Source organism: Grammomys surdaster, unplaced genomic scaffold (genome assembly GCF_004785775.1).
Source record: "Grammomys surdaster isolate TR1022 unplaced genomic scaffold, NIH_TR_1.0 126313, whole genome shotgun sequence".
In the NCBI taxonomy this organism is placed as follows: Eukaryota; Metazoa; Chordata; class Mammalia; order Rodentia; family Muridae; genus Grammomys; species Grammomys surdaster.
In genome coordinates, this window is record NW_021621113.1 from 5,200,691 (window position 1) to 5,212,007 (window position 11,317).

General features: G+C 45.3%; 1 protein-coding gene and 1 non-coding gene across 3 annotated transcripts in view; both read right to left on the bottom strand.

Annotated features, from left to right (window-relative positions):
* Window positions 1-61, bottom strand: part of Gmeb1 (glucocorticoid modulatory element binding protein 1) — a 39,021-nt gene extending 38,960 nt beyond the window's left edge. The window contains exon 1 of one of the 2 annotated variants that reach the window (XM_028759903.1): window positions 16-61. The gene's annotated coding sequence lies outside the window, so the exon portion shown is untranslated. The remainder of the gene's footprint in view (window positions 1-15) is intronic. The other variant, XM_028759904.1, reaches the window with a different exon arrangement.
* Window positions 62-7,952: 7,891 nt separating this feature from the next.
* LOC114614390 lies at window positions 7,953-8,086 on the bottom strand. Its single transcript, XR_003710311.1, has one exon. It is a non-coding gene; the product is annotated as a U11 spliceosomal RNA (small nuclear RNA).
* Window positions 8,087-11,317: the final 3,231 nt, after the last annotated feature.

The following is an 11,317-nucleotide window of genomic DNA, read 5'->3' on the forward strand; positions in this document are numbered from 1 at the left end:
CCTCCCCCTCCTCACCGTCTCCGTCGGGCGGGCGGGCGGCGAGCGGCCAGGGCGGGCGGGCGACGGAGCATGCGCACAAGCCGCCACGGCTGCCGCCGCCACCGCCGCCGCCAAGCCGGGCTCCAGCACTTCCGGCCGCCGCCGCGGGCGAGCTGGGGCCTTAAAGGGGACGCGTCCTTATTGTGGGCCGCGCGGGGGATACACGCCTCAGCCGAGTGATTTAGGGAGCCCGAGAGCTTAGGCCTTCGGCCCTTGAAAGGCGGTGTTGGAGAAGTCGCGGGAGATCCCAGGGACTGAATAAGATAGATGCAAAGATCAACTCGCCTTGACTCTTGTGGAGGGCTAGGGCTTTTCTTTCCCCAAATCCTCTTTGTTGCCGCTTACAGTTTATTCGGGACCAATGTGGAATCAAAAGATGTACCCGAGCAATGATAGTAACCCCTTCCTGAGTCCAAACCATGGCTCTTTGCACAGGTTTTCCTGCTTGTGCGGGTTCTGGGTTCAAGTTTGAATTTCCTTGAACAACCGTGCAGCGACTTGACAACTCTAAGCCACTTATTTCCCAAAAGGTGTATGTCGCTCATATACAATGAAATGATACTTGAAAAGTACTTGGGCAAGTTGAGGTCGGGAATCGTAACTGACAAGCTTTGAGACAATGTGGCCAGGCCTTGGGGAAGATGCTTTGGGTTTATAAAAGCCTCACAGCAATCTTACTCTTTCATTCTCATCTTAATAGGCTAAACAGGAACGTCGGTACATGGTAATACACGCCTTTAATTCCAGCAGAATTCCTGTCTAGCCTGATCTACATAGTGGGTTCTAGGCTAGCCAAGACCTTGTCTCAGAAAAAGCAAAAAGTAGAGATGAGGGGAGTGAAGAGGGAAATAGGTCAGTAGGTAGACTACATGAGGAAGACCCGGAAGAATTATTTCCCCATCTTGCTTCCTATATACATTGTATCTGTCTTCTTTACTTCCAAAGGGCAGGTTGTAGGCTGTGTATGTATAGAGACGGCTCGTCGGGTACAGGCTCCTGACGACCTGAATTCCACCGCTCGAACCTACATAGTGGAAGGAGAACCAACACACACACTAAATGTGATTTTAAAAAAGCTATATTTGAGAGCAAGCAGGAAAAGAATCACTGGGGGCTGGAGAGATGGCTCAGCAATTAAGGTGTGTACTGTTCTTGATGAGGGCATGAGTTGGGTTCCTTGCACTCATGTGGGCTGGCTCGTTATTACATGTAACTCTTTTTTTTTTTTTTAAAGATTTATTTATGTATATGAGTACACTGTTGCTGTCTTCAGATACACCAGAAGAGGGCATCGGATTCCCATTACAGATGGTTGTGAGCCACCATGTGGTTGCTGGGAATTTAACTCAGGACCTCTGGAAGAGCAGTGAGTGCTCTTAACCGCTGAGCCATCTCTCCAGCCCTACCTGTAACTCTTAGCTCTAGGAGATCTAACTCCTTTTCTGTCCTCTGGTGATACTTCATTCACATAAACTAACACACATACAGTTATAAATAAGAAAGAAGATCTTATGCTTTCCCACAAAAGACAGGAATCACATAGAGCAGCAGAAATAAGTGTGCGTGTGTGTGTGTGTGTGTGTGTGTGTGTGTGACAGCTGGAATTCCAGAGATAGTAGTTGGTGTTACCATCCTTGGGACCATGACCAAGTCACAGCTCCCTTAACCCTGCTGTCTTCACCTATAAAACTGTTAGTTGTTCCACTCAAGACTGTCACCAGGACCTGATAAGAAGACTGTACTATGTTAAGTCTGGGTGTTTTGTTAGACCAGCGATACAGTGGGTGATGGCCTTGAATTCCTACTCCTCCTGCTTCTGCCTCCCAAGGGCTAGATTACAGATCACCATCACCATGCCCAGGTTCTGTGGAGCGGGGATGGAACCCAGGGCTTTGCAAATGCTAGCCAAGTATTTTAGCAATTGAGCTATATTGCCAGCCCCTAGACTTTTGTTTGTTTTTTTTAAAGATTTATTTATTTACTTAATGTATGTGAGTACACCGTAGCGGTCTTCAGACACACCAGAAGAGGGCATTGGATTCCATTACAGATGGTTATGAGACACCATACCAGCTCTTACCAGCTGAGCCATCTCTCCAGCCCCTTGTTTGCTTATTTTCAAGATTGACTCTGTATCTGGGATATTTGATCTGTCATGTAGAGAGAGACAGGACCATCAAAGCCAAAAGCAGATGAAGTCACCCAGAAAGAATGAGCATATGGAAGCCAGGTGCCCAAGCTTAGAGAACATCAAACCTGAAGGAACTCTGAGCAGCCATCCTGAGCGCCTGGGAAGCCTGAGTGCCTGGGAAGGCTGGATTATTGTACAGAGGGAGAAAGGAATTCCACAGAACACACTGGATGATCCCAAGAGGAGATGGTGCCAGCAACATCAGAGCTGCAAAAAGTTCTGGAAGGGAAAGGGGGCAGCCCCTGGGTTCAGCACCTGAGAGCTGCTTCTGCTGAGACAGAGTCCTTTCTGAAGCCGGGGACTAAATGGAGCTGGAAGGCAGTAAATGGAGCTTGTGCGGAAAACACTGATGAGCAACAACTGTAGTTGTATTTCTTTATTATATTGCTGGAATGAAGGGAACAACAAAACAAGGAAATACGATGACTGTCGGCTTTCAGAGGAAAGTGATGTACAAGATCCCCACCCCACTTAATCATCCTCCTGTAACCAAATGCTCACAAAGGGTGGAAAAACACAGCATGGATTTCTATTTATAACTGATATATTTCCAGCCAATATTTTTCTATTAATTTTCCTCCTTTACCTTCATGATTTATTATACATACATAATTCTAAATTACACCTTTTTTCTTTTTTAATTCACTAAATGCTGTTTCTTAGGAATTGAAGAGGTGTTAGTATATTTGGGCTTTGATTTGGTTTTGTGTTACTGGGATCAAACCCAGTGTCTGGTGCATACTAAGAATGTACTTCACTGGTGGTGTTTTAAGCCCCGGAGAGGCAGAAGTAGGCAGTTCTCCCTGAGTTCAAGGCTAGCCTGGTCTACATAGCAAGTTCCAGGATAGCCAAGGCTACACAGAGAACCCTGTCCCTTGAAAAATCAAAACAGAAAAAAAGCAAAGGAAAGAAAAAGAAAGTTGCTTGGGCCTAGCCTGGTAGCCCAGCTCCTGCAACCTCTGCTACTAGAGAGAGGCACAGAGATCACAAGTTCAAGGTCAGCCCGAGTTACACAGTGAGTTGCTAGCTTCTTTCTCTAGTAACCCAAACCAAACACAAAACACAAGGGTAGATGCTCAATGCCTGGTCTGGATTTGTCCCACCCTTCATCATTCTGGAGTTAGCCAATTTCGATTAGGAGAGGATTCTGTTTGAGTGAAGGAGGTTGACCAATGGAGGAGGCAACAGTTTTGAAGTAGCGTCTACTGGGGAGAGTCTGTATGCACATAATGGTGTATGCACCTACCAGGGCAGACTCACCAGATGACCTCAGGCAGTAGTTTTGAAGGGAAGATTGAGATTTGAATGTGTTCAGTGTATCTATTTGATTTTGGTTTTGATGTACAATCTTCTCCAGCCCCTGTAAATGTATTTGAAATGCCTCTATAATCCCAATACCTGGGTAGGGTGAGGCAAACAGTGTTATAAGTTTGAGACTAGCCTGGGCTACACAGTGAGGTTGTTTTTGGTTTTGTTGTTGCTTTTCAGTTTTAGTGCACTGGTGTTTTGTCTACATATTAGTCTAGGTGAGGGTGTTAGACCTCTTGGAACTTAGATTATAGACAGTTGTGAGCTGTCATATGGGTGCTAAGAATGAAACCCGGGACCTCTGGAAGAGCAACCAGTGTTCCTAACCACTGAGTCTTGTCTCTAGCCCTACATAGTGAGTTCTTATCCAGCTCATGAGGTATTGTCTCAAAGAGCAAAAAACTAAACAAAACAGAAAACCCATCCTGTAGTTGGTCCTGATCTCCTCCCTTAGCTCTGTAACAGCCAGAGGCTCCTGGTGGTCTCCCACTCTCTGCCCTACTGCTTTAAGTCTTTTTCAGTCTTTTGTTTTGTTTTTTGGAGACAAGGTTTCTCGGTGTAGCCCTAGCTGTCCTGGAACTCACTCTGTAGACCAGGCTGGCCTTGAACTCAGAAATTCGCCTGCCTCTGCCTCCCAAGTGCTGGGATTAAAGCCGTGAGCCACCACTGCCCGGCTAGTATTCAGTCTTCTAATGCCCTACAGGTCCTTAGAAGCAAACCTGAACTCCTTTTCAGTCTACCTGACCTCTTCTTGACTTGCTTTCTTTCTGTCCCTCTGCTGCCTCACAGTGGTCCCCTTGTCCCCCATTTACCACGGAACTACACCCCCAGCCCCACACTGGCCCTCTCATCCCAACACAGGGATTCGTGGCCTTTGGAGATATGCAGCTTCACCACTTGAGACACTGCTTTTCAGCTGCTTCTTTCCCAAGACTGAGAGGCCTTTCCTGTCCTCACTGTCCTCACAGACACTCTCTTCCACATCTCTTAATGTTCTTACCCATCCTAATGGCTACTCCTGGCTGTCAACTTGACTGTATCTGGAATGAACTACAGTTCAGAATTGGAGGGCTCACTTGTGATCCAGATCTTGAGACTGGGAGATACACGTTTCTGACCTGGATCTTGGCACGGAGATCTTGAGGCATAGTGCCTATGAATCCCAGGAGACTAAGACAAGGAGATCGATGAGTTCAAGGTCATCTGGGACAAAGCAAGTCCCAGATCCAGGTGTGGTGGTACATACCTTTAACCTGGGCCACACCTTCTGTTGGAAACCTACATAAGGACATTGGAAGAAGGAAGATTGAGTCTTCTCCTGCCTGCTTGGAGGACTGAGTAAGTACTAGATCCTTGGACTTCCATTCATAGCTGACCATTGTTGGGGAGTTGGACTATAGACTGTAAATCATCAACAAATTCCCTTACTATATAGAGACTACCCATAAGTTCTGTGACTCTAGAGAGCCCTGACTAATACACCCATGCTCCACACGGCTTCCTTCTGCCTGGACCTGCTCCCCCTTGTTCCCTCTACAATACATACTTTCTCTGTGAAGGCTCAGACAGGTTATCTTAGTCTCAGAGGACTCCCTGGTACACAGAACTCTCAAAATAATTTATTGCTTAAGAACTACTGCACTCCCTGTTCCTCCCTCCCAACCCCCTACAGCTCGTGCCTCCCTTCTGGATCATCCACACTCTGAGAAACCAGAAACTAGTAACAGATGGGATGTGAATCAGAAAAGAAGGCAGAATCAGAAAGAGGAAAGCTCTGCCAACTGATGAGAAAAACAAAACAAAACTGAGACTAATGTAGATGAAGACAGGTTAGTCACTGCCTCAGCCACCTCAGCCCCATCTGTGTCTGCACCAAAGGGAAAAGCTGGCTTAGGAGGAGGGGGAAGAGCCCCGCTGGCACTGTGTTTATGAGTCTCTGACTCAACCTCAGCATTCCTATGTAGAAAAAGAAGATGGAGGTCAGGAGTACTGGTCCACACCTTAAATTCCAGCGCTTAGGAGGCAGATGCAGGAGGATCTCTGAGTTAAAGGCAAGCCTGGTCTACAGAGTTCCAGGATAGCAAGGGTTGTTACATAGAGAAACCCTGACTCAAAAGACAAAAAGAAGAGTGGTGGTGGGGGTATCAGCTGGACCTGAGTGTGTCGGCATAAATCTTGAATCCTAGCAGATGTCTGCGTTCTAGGCCAGTCTGACTTACAAGGTGAGACTTTGGAGTATAAACTCCTTGAGCCTATGACCACCTCCAGCCCAGTGCAGGACTATCAAAGCCCAGAGGAGCTACATCTTTTCCTTCCTCTCCATTTTCTTTTCTTTTTTATTCTTTTTAATTTTTTTAGTTTTTTAGTTTTTCGAGACAGGGTTTCTCTGTATAGCCCAGGCTGTCCTGGAACTCACTCTGTAGACCAGGCTGGCCTCGAACTCAGAAATCCACCTGCCTCTGCCTCCCAAGTGCTGGGATTAAAGGCATATGCCACCACTGCCCAGCCCTCTCCATTTTCTTTTCTTCTGTTTTCCTTTGTTCCTTCACTCATTCCTTCCCTGAGACAGGGTCTCACTATACAACTCTGGTTGGTACTCACAGAGATCTTGCCTACCTCTGCCTTCTGAGTGCTAGGATAAAGATATCTACCACTACAGGGCCAGTGGTGGCACATGCCTTTAATCTCAGCACTTAGGAGGCAAGAGTAGACAGGTCTCTGAGTTCGAGGCCAGCCTGGTCTACAGAGTGAGTTCCAGGATAGCCAAGGCTACACAAATACACAGAGAAACTCTGTCTAGAATAACAAAACAAAGCAAAACAAAAAAAAAGTGCCACCACACCTAGACTGTATGTTTATGTATTTATTTAAACAATGATTTATTTATCTTTAATTTATGTGTGTTTTTCTATACTCATGCATACATACTTCATTTGTACCTAGTGCCAAAGAAACCAGAGGAGGGAGGTGTGCTGGGTACTAGGAACTGAACAAGTGTGGAGTCCTCTCTCCAGCCCCCACATCCTTTTCAAAAGCTAATAGAAGCTGGGTAAAATGGCACATCAGCACTCAGCACTTCGGGGGATATATATATATATATATATATATATATATATATATATATATACATACACAGATATCCATATATCTATAGATACGAGTAGTTATTTCAGAGACTTTTAATTATATTGATTTATTGGAGGGGTACACCATGGCTGGCATATGAAGGTCAGAAGACAACTGGCAGGAGTTCATCCTCTCCCACCATGTGGGTTCTGAGAATTCAACTCCCTCATGAACTCACACAGTCACACACATACACATAAATAAAAATAAATCTAAACACTCATGAGGCAGATCTCTGAGTTTAAGGCCAAGTTTCGTCTACAAATAGAAAAAGAACCAGCCGTAATGACTATATAGTGAGATCCTGTCTCAAAAGTAAAACAATTTAAAAGGGATATGGACATATATGAGGTATGCACACCAAAATATGTAACTCCCGGCATCAAGGTATTTTAAATACACATACTCCATATGAAACGTATATCGAAGGAGGAAATTTCACAGTCAAGTTCTTTTTTTGTTTTGTTTTTTCAAGACAGAGTTTCTCTGTGTAGCCCTGGCTGTCCTGGAACTCACTCTGTAGACCAGGCTAGCCTCGAACTCTCGAACTCAGAAATCCGCCTGCCTCTGCCTCCCAAGTGCTGGGATCAAAGGCATGTGCCGTCTGGCTCACAGTCAAGTCTTATATGATTCGCTTACTCTTACAGGAAGGCCTTTCGAAGTGGGATATTCCTTTTGCCTGCATAACACAATGTAACCCTCAATTTTGTAACCTGTGAAGCAGACTCCTCTTAGGAATCAGTTGCAGGACTAGAGAGATAGCTCATTGGTTAAGGGCACTGGCTACTCTTCCAGAGTTCCAAATTCAACCCCAGGCACCTACAGGGTGGCTCATTACCAGTCTTCAGCTGTTAATTCCAGGAAATCTAGTGCCTAGGCACACAATAAAACAAAAATAATTTAAATGAAAATGAAAAGAAATAGCTAAAGGGCTGGAGAGACAGCTCAGAGATGAAGAGGACTCGGTTACTCTTCCAGAAGACCAGAGATCAATCCCAGCACCCATGACAGAACACAACGGAATGTAAACCCTAGTTCCAGAGGACCCCATATCCTTTTTGTCGCATCACAGGTATACATGCGGGCCAGTCATGCACTTATTTTGATATTACCACAGATCAATAATTGTGACTGGTGTTAGGATAAAAAAAACCCACTAGATGTCAGGCTAACAAAAGCTCCAAGCATCAAAGTTTAACTGTACTGATAAAATTAAGAACCAGAAGCACCCCATAACACTAAACAAAAAACCCATTTCCCACAACAGGTCTATCTTTTTCACAATCACGCAGGCGCCGGGACCAACGATCACCAGCTGCCCAACTACCCAAAAATTATGCTTCCGAAATCTCTTGATGTCGATTCCGCACGCAGAGCAATCAAGTTACCCTGCGTGTGCCACTCACGACAGAAGCCCTTTTTGCTCGAACGCTTTCAGAGGCACAGTAGCCTTGTCGGCTCACTCATCTTTGGGTAAAGGTGAAAAGAAAGCCTGACCAACTTTCAATTGTATATTGTTAAAGCTAAGAAGGGAACTTTCGATTCTTCTTAGGCTGAGAGAAAGGCTTCACAAAGAACTGTTGTCTCTATTTTTGTATAGAAGTAAAGGAAAGTCCGTGAGTCAATATGCAAATCAGAGCAGTGCTTGCCGGGAAGGCTCTGGCTGGCGCCGAAAGGTAGGCGGTGCTGGTGCAAAACAGCTGCCCCCAGGTCGAGGTGGAATGTTGGGTTCTAGGAGCATTTCGGTAACTTAATGGGGATTCACGGTGCCCCAACGTGTCAAAACTGAAAATGTGTAATGTAGTGTCACTCGTAGCCTCCAACTGGACGTTGTGTTCTGGCATATGGGTGCTAGGAATTGACTCGGGTCTTCCGACAGGGTTGCACAGGAGACTAACTGTTTAAGCAAAAATGGAGTAAACGTATCATCAAAGACCTATATTCTAGGTGATGGGGAGGGATTAAAAAAAGCTGACACGTGCCCTGTGCTCATATGGTGGGACGATTTATTCTGTACTTCAATGAAATCAGATAAAGTTTAAAAAAGTAAGCCGGGTGTTATGGCTCATGCTTGTAATTCCAGCGTTCAGGAGGCTGACACAGAGCATTACAGAGTTATAGGCTAGGCTATTGTACATGTTGAGTTCCAGGCCAGCCTGGGCTACATGACACCCCATCTCAACAAAAACACCGAGTATAATAGGTAATCTTACATGGGAGGCTGCTGCAGGGTGACTGCAGCTTCCAGGTCCGCCTGGGTTTCTTGAGGCACCTGTATCAAAAACAAAACAACAAAACAACAAAAAATGTACCCCAGAAAATGATAGATTTTCATTTACTTATTTCTGAAACAGGGTGTTGAGTATAACTTAGGCCCTGCCTGAGTCACACAATCACCACCTTGGGATGTTCAGCCTATTTGCAAAGGATCATCCCAGTTTGTTGACTGTTTACATCCCCTCAAATAGGTGGGTGGGGTGGTGTTCAGAAAACTCACCTGAGTATCCAGCCCCTCTAGAATAACCTATCATGTGGGATTATTAATTGTATGTGGTGTAGCATGTAAACCAAGTCACACTAGGGAAGGGGGCTCTATCCCTTGCTATAGGAGAGTCATTATCCATGCTAAATAACACTTTTTAATGTGTGGCTATGGGGGAACAAATTAACCACTTCCGTGTTGTGACCCTTCACTTGCTATGTAAACAAGCCAAGTAAACTAACTGGCTGCCCAGAGTGACCTTCGGTGGAACCATGCCTCAGGCTTCAGCTGGGACTGTCTGTCTCCTCCAGGGTAGCTCAGGACTGAACTTGAGTGCCTGCTGTTTCAGCTTCCAGACTGCTTTTTTTGTTTTTTTTTTTTTTTTTTTTTTTTTTTTTTTTTTTTTTTTTTTGGTTTTTCGAGACAGGGTTTCTCTGTATAGCCCGGGCTGTCCTGGAACTCACTCTGTAGACCAGGCTGGCCTCGAACTCAGAAATCCGCCTGCCTCTGCCTCCCAAGTGCTGGGATTAAAGGCGTGCGCCACCACCGCCCGGCCGCTTTTTTTGTTTTTTAAGATTTATTATTTTATTTATGAGTACACTGTCGATGTCTTCAGACACACCAGAAGAGGGCATCAGATTCCATTACAGATGGTTGTGAACCACCATGTCATTGCTGGGAATTGAACTCAGGACCTCTGAAAGAGCAGCAGTTAGGGGTCTTGACCGCTGTGCCATCTATCCAGCACCCAGAATGCTTTTAAGATTAAAAAAAAAAAAAGTGTGTGTGTGTGTGTGTTAGCTCTCACTATACTACATGTCTTTGGGGCCCTATACTCTGAATCCAGCCTTAAGGTATAGAAGTCAACATCTGATGTCTTTCCTCAATCACTTCCATTTTTTTTTTTGTTTTGGTTGTTTTTTTTTCGAGACAGGGTTTCTCTGTGTAGCCCTGGCTGTCCTGGAACTCACTCTGTAGACCAGGCTAGCCTCGAACTCTCACAAACTCAGAAATCCGCCTGCCTCTGCCTCCCAAGTGCTGGGATTAAAGGCGTGCGCCACTACCGCCCGGCCACTTCCATTTTTTGAGACCAGGTCTCTCACCTGTCCTCAACTCACCTAGACCGGCTGGCCAACAAGTTGCAGAGATGAGCCTTCTGTGTTCAGCTCCCAGAGCTCACAGACATCAGTCTGAGCTAGCTTTTTCTGAGGGTGCTAGGGCTGGAACGCAGATCCTGATGTTTGTACACCAAGTACTTTACCCATTTAGTGAGCCCCTCCCCCCCCCTTACTGTTTTTACATTAAAAAGTGTGTGTAGGAGCTTATGAATACTTTTTGAAAAAACAACAAAAAACCAGACTGTTGGTCATTACACTTTAATAGCATATGGCGTTCCCTGCTTTTTATTAAGTGGAAGCTACAAGAGCTGCATAAACAGGAAGAAGTGTGGCTGAAACCCTAAGGAGCCAGGCAGGCGCTACCAACTGTCTATCAAGGGATCCTTCTAGAGTCCAAGTACTCATCCTTTATTTGACTCTTACTGTGGAGCACTGGCTAGCTTGAAGACCAGGCTAACCTCAAACTCAGATATTTACCTGCCAATGGCTTGAGCCAAGATGCCGTACCACCGATGTTTCCTGAAATATGAATTACCGTCTCACGCCTCAGTTTCCATGTCTTTTCACTGTATACTGAATAAAACCCTCCTCCCTCTTCTGTCCCTTCCTGACACCCAAACCAAGCTTCAGCCATGCTGGCTACCTGAGTCTTAAGGAGCATTGGCTCAGAACCCTCTATCACTCAGTCTTAATTTATTGATACCCTTCCCTCTTGTGCACAGTGAGGTCTGACTTCCCCAACAGGATATACCTAGCACATAGCAAAAAAAAAAAAAAAAAAAAAAAAGGTTTAGTAGATGCAAGAATGCAACGACAAACTGATTTGCCTAACTCTGAGAACCATGACAGGAAAATAACGCTGGGGCTGGAGACATGGCTCAGGGGTTAAGGAACCTGTTACTCTTCCAGAGTGCCTAAGATCAGTACAAGCAGCCACTTGGTGGATCACAACTATCTGTAACTTCAACGCCAAGGCTTCTTCTGACCTCTTAGTACACCAGGCATGCACATGGCATACATATATAAATGCAGACAAAACACTTTTATGCATAA